Source organism: Peromyscus maniculatus, chromosome 9 (assembly GCF_049852395.1).
Source record: "Peromyscus maniculatus bairdii isolate BWxNUB_F1_BW_parent chromosome 9, HU_Pman_BW_mat_3.1, whole genome shotgun sequence".
Taxonomy (NCBI): Eukaryota; Metazoa; Chordata; class Mammalia; order Rodentia; family Cricetidae; genus Peromyscus; species Peromyscus maniculatus.
Window position 1 is genome coordinate 90,511,666 of NC_134860.1, and position 6,147 is coordinate 90,517,812.

Below are 6,147 nucleotides of genomic sequence, written 5' to 3' on the forward strand. Positions count from 1 at the left end.
ATCCCAGACAATGAATGCTGTGCCTAGCTAAGCCTAGTAGTCAAGGACAAATGGACTGCTATAGAGTACAAAGCAAAATCCAACAGCTTTTAGTTGTTACAGGAAAAAAAAAACAACAACTTAGTATTATTTAAGATTCAAAAAACGCAAAAATATTTTTTCTTTATGAAAATCCTACAAAATTTCATATAAAAATCATCAGAAAGTTTTGAAAGGAAGTATTTCTCATAACTGAAAAAAACCAATAGTATTTTTCTAGTTCCTTCCTGTATATCCTGATAAAAGTTATTGTAATCACATTAAAAGCAAGAAAACTTACATAATGTTAGAAATGTCTGAAGATGTAGACTTCAAAATTAGCAGTAAAGCTTTCACTCTTCAACTTACCTTGTACTGACATATTAGGGTAGTTATCTCTCAATAACTGATACCAAAACAGGAGACATAAGTTTCAATAAGATATCTTTCTCTTTAGAATAACATTGAGGTCCTGGGCAATATATCTTATTAAAAGAGTACTTCTCTTATTCTAGGTAAAGGAAGGAAAACTAAGCTCTAAACACTAAGATAATGTTACCTATTTTTTTTTAAAAAAAAAAAAAGAAAATTAACCTAGCAGATATTAAATCAGAAAATATTTTTTAGTAAATGAGTGTATGTACATACAAATAAAAACGAAAGATAAATATACAAAGGACTTAATTATCTGTATGTTCCCTCATGAATCTCTATGCTAGATTCATGGCCATTTTGTGCTATTAATTCCTCTTTAGCATCCAATGAAAAACAGTAACCAGGTTCCTAAGAAAAGTAACAATTCTATGACACCAGGTATTCCTGTTATACTCTACTTTCTATACTATTTCTATTTAATCAAGTAATGAATTTGCCTTTTATGTGGTTCAAAATAGTCATTGACCAGTAGTTTCATATGTTCAGGCTATAATTCTATGCATGCAGAGGCATCTTTCTTTATATTATATGGCTATACATATAAGGAGTTAAGTGTATTGGCATTTCTTTGTACATAAACTACCCTCTATGTATCTACAATATTTATATAGACAGCACAAGTTTCTCATCTGAGCTATAATCATTAAAGAATAAATGAAACACATACTCCTCTTACAGCAATTCATTTGTTCTAAGTCACTGAAGCATATATGAATTAGATAATATGACAAACCCAAACTGGTATGCAGCTTCCTCTTTTATAAGTAAGATCATTTTTTTCTTCTACCCTTCTCAAATCCTTCTTTTTCCTTAATATGTTATGCCCATCTCTAGAATTTTTCTCATCCTATTAAAATACATTTCAATTCTTTATTATGAACTGAAATAGGAAAATATACATCTACTCTGTTTTCTTATGAATACCCTGACTCCTTCTTCCTTAAAGGAAATATCTTTCATTTGTAGAAGAAATTGTTATAGTATTGTAAGTCATATTGTTACAGTTAAGATGACAAAATGATTTATCGAGTTATTGGTAAGTTATTTAAAGTCTATGAAAATTGTTGTTCCCTAAATCTACTAGGAAACTCTGTTATGTTTTCTTCTTGGAACCTCATGGTTATGGAAGAGTGAGGAAGGAACACTATTATACTTCAGGAGTGTTTTCTGGCAAATAGCTGACATACATTAGGAAGGGCACATGTTTCTTGATTTTTTGAGGCAAAGGTTTCATTAGAAAATGTAGCAAAGCTACTTGGGGGTGTTGTGAAACCAAGGCTATCAGAGATTCCCTAAGCAATCTTCACGATAAATAAAAGCATTAATAAATTTATAAAGACATTGTGGCCTAGAGAAAGAAAAACATGATATATGGTAGGCTGAAAGCTTTTCTTTCTTTAAACTTTTCATCCATGACTTCAAGGGGAATAGAAAATCTAATCATATTGGTATCTAAGACTTTCAAAACCGAGAGCAGCCAAAAGCCAAAAGGCAGGAATAGAATAGCTATAATACAGGTGTACTTCTTCATTTACTCGAATTAACTTGTACGTATCAGTGCAAGAAGCTCGAAGTCCCACAAATTAATAAACTATAATTTGAAGTACATATTTACTTGTAAGAAGTAATTCCTCCAGGATAGTCAACTACATTATTTGTAACTTAATTTCTGATAATCTTCACATTTCTTCACACAGTGTGACACAGTATGACTAATTAATGATCATAAAGCATCTTGAGAATTCACTGTGTTAATATTAAGACTAAGTAATATACTGACAATGATGTAAAATGGGTAGTACTTCACTGGTCCCTTCCAAATGATCAGGGAATTAAGTGAACATAGTGTTGTATTATTTATTGAACTATTATTTGTTCTAAATTAGCACTGATAAGTGTTTATGCTCTACAAGTCTTTAGAGAATATTAATGATACTAATTGGTTATTCCAATTCAACCCTAGAATCATACATAAGGAATTGTTTCACAAACTGAGTGCAAGAAACTGTGTTAAACTGTCTTTCATGACTATAATAAAGACTTAATTTTTTCTTGAAATTAGATTCTTTTCTCATGTAATGTATCTTCATTACAGTTTCCCATCCCTCTACTTCTCCCAGTTCCTCCCTACTCCCCACCTCTACAAATACACCCCTTTTGTCTCTCATTAGAAAAGAGGAGGCTTCTAAGTGATAGCAAACAAATTGACAGAAAAAAATAAAATAAAACAAAAATGTCGAGGTTGGACATGGCAACCCCACAACAGGAAAAGAATACCAAGAGCAGGCACAAAACTATGAAACCTGCATCCGAGGAAACACTGCATAACCCACTGATTGAACCAAACTTCTAGTCTTTTAACACCTTTCTAATTTACTCAGGTTCATGATTACTTACCACTCCTGTACATCATCAATACATACATTTCAAATGCATATTCATTATTTGTGGTTGTTTGGATGAGGGCCTGACTAGTTTTCCTAGGTGTTGGCAAGATGATTCCTTCAACTTGGCAGCACAGCCTATAATTTTATGAGCAATATTACAAAATATTTAACATCAAAACTTTCTACTAGTAATTAATTATAATGTACCAATTAGAAAATTCTAGCTGAACTACAAGACAAAACTGTTGTGATATATTGTTTGTGTTCTCACAAATAAAACTTGCCTGATCAGAGGGTGGAGCTAGCCACTACTTCACCATAGAGGTCTTCACAGACATGAAACAGGAAGTGATATGGTTGGGTGGAAAGAGAAAGTGATAAGGCAGGGCAAACACAGGATCTTGGCCCTTTTCGGTCTGAGGAGTCAGAGAGGGATGCTGTGATTGTGGCTGCTTCATGCTTCTCTGATCTTTTAACTTTTACCCCGATATCTGACTCTGGGTTATTATTATTAAGACTAATTAGGATCCCACTTCACAAAGCAGGTGTTATATTTTCTTGTGAATATATTCAAGTTATAAATCTGTTTTAGAGAAATAGTCAATTCCCAGTAATTGATGTATTTCATTTATTTGTATGTTAGGATTCACTATTATAAGCTATATAATTCCTATGATAGTTTCTTTTATATCTCTTTGGTAAAGGACACTTTAGTACAGAGAATCATTCCTCCTTCTGCACTCCTCCATCAATGGTTTTATAGTACTCTTTCTTTGGCATTGATTCTGCTGCTTCTGCAGTATTACTGACTTAACAACATTTCATAGGAGTTTTTGAAAACTCACAGGCTTGTAAACTTTTCCATTTTTCTCTGGTTCACAAGAGGTCATTTGCCATTGACGTGTATGTACCAAGGAAAACAACATGGTTATTATATAGATAAATAGAAATATTTATTACATACAAAGAGAGATTATATAGATATTTGTGATTATTTATTTGCACATGCATTCCAATTTATCTGAATTAGTACTGATCAAATATATATGCTACTCTAATACTGATAGTAGAAAAACCTAGTAATCTGCTTCAGTCTGTGATCATATTTAACAGCAAGGCTGATTACTCATGTTGACTCAAACACTGTTGATACGATAGGAAATAAGTTATTTCTACCACCCTTAAAAGATGCATACTTCCATTCAATCATTAGAAACATGTCAGAAAACCCAACAGAGGAACAGACACTGAACCAGGATTCTTAAAACGTTGTAAGGTCTTAAAAAAGGGGGAGATGACTGAGAAATTGATATGTCAAAAGGCCTAGAAGATTTGACTATTAAATGCAATGAGTTATTGGTTATTATGGATAAGATATGATGCAGAAGAAAGGAGGCACCATAGGGGAAATTCTGCCAGAAAATAATGCAACTTTTAAAAATAATTTTAATGTTAGATTATCAAATAATAAAATATACTAGTGCAAGAAACAGAATATAGGAAACAGGATATTGTATATAAAATACTTTTGATGAATGAAATGATATTTTAAAACAAAAATTAATATAACATAAATGAGATACTTTTAATTGACTTACCTTACATTGTTTTACTTTGACCCAGTAGTAAAAGATTTGGAATGAAATCAAATGAGATGGTAAACTTGGGCCACTTTTTCCTACGTCCACACCATTAAACTCTTCCATTATTTAGTTCTTAATTCAGACAGGGAAATAATGGAAAGGCGCCCTTGCTGCCAGGATAATGGTTTTGAATCATTATACCATGTTTGTTGTTAGTAGGAGAAGTGTGCTAGTGTGAAGGACCAAAGTGTATAAAGTTTTTGAAGAAACAGACTGAGAAAAGTATTGTCCCATCCATTTTTGTATCCCACCATTCTGCATTGATTCTGCAATGTTTTCTCCATAAGGCTATGGGTAGATGGGGAAATACTTAAATAGCTACACAACATATATTGTATTTCACTAAAACACAGAATGTAGTTAAAAATAACAGAATATCAAGAATTATATTTTGAAGCTCTAACAAATTGTATGTACAAATTTTGCATCATCGTTGTTACTCTTTTGAAATTCTCAGATAGAAATCCACTAGTGTACAAGCAACACACACACACACACACACACACACACACACACACACACAGACACACGAAGTTACCCAGTAAAATGGGGGAAACAATGCCATTACTAGACACCACAGGCTAACAAATTAAAAACAAAACAAAACTCTCTGCCATAGCTGGTTACCCATTTGTGGGTTGTTGTCTAGAATGATCCAAAAGAACCCACACATTACAGCTCTGCCATTGCTCTTGATTACCCACCAGAGCCTGACAATAAGACAATATTTTAAAAACAAACAAACAGCAAAAAGCCCCTACATGTTTATTTGATTCATAGAACATGGAAAGGTTAAGCTGGATATTGACTGGGAGCTTAATCTTTACTGACTACTTTGATAGTACCGGAAGGTACTATACATGCTCAATGGCACCAATACAATTCGATTGACAAAGGACTTTCTCATTGGACTGATATACAACTCTATAAGATGGAACCAGTATTTGACCATTATTCAGGCTAAAAGTCTCTAGTTAAACAAATTGTCAGATCCTACAGTAAAACCTGCAACTATTACAGTAAAATCTACAGCTATTGTTAAATAAACATAACACTTAACTGATCCCTAATATTCTATACTTGTACCCATAGATTGTCAGTTCATCATTCAGCTCTGATTAGAGGAGCTTCTTTTTCAGTATTTCAGTAGACAGCAATTAACACAGAGACCTACAGCTGACCAAGATAATGAGAATTAAAAACCAACCAACCAACCAACAAACAAAATCCCAACAACAAAACTATATATTATTTAGCCCTAAGTGGGATATTTGCATCATACAATTCTTTCCTAGGCACAGGGGTCATTGACGAAGGAGGTGGGGAGCCCGAGACTCCCATAAACAGTGGGATGAAGGAAAATGGTGTTTTGTGGACACAGCGGGGCAGTTGCATGTGTGGACTCACAATGGTGTTGAAAGTATGCACAAGATCAGTGCAAGCTCAATCCCAGCATGGAGATAAGACACAGACATGTAATCACACCCTGAGCTGAAGAGCTATTGACAAGTGATAGCAGTTAGAAGAGGGAGAATCAGTTTCCTTTAAGTGTGTGGCTCTTGGTATCTCCAATGTATGGGCACACGCCTAAGAACATGCATGCAACACAAATTGTACTTGAGATGTTAAAAATAAAGTGAGGACACAAAGTCAGATAAATAAAA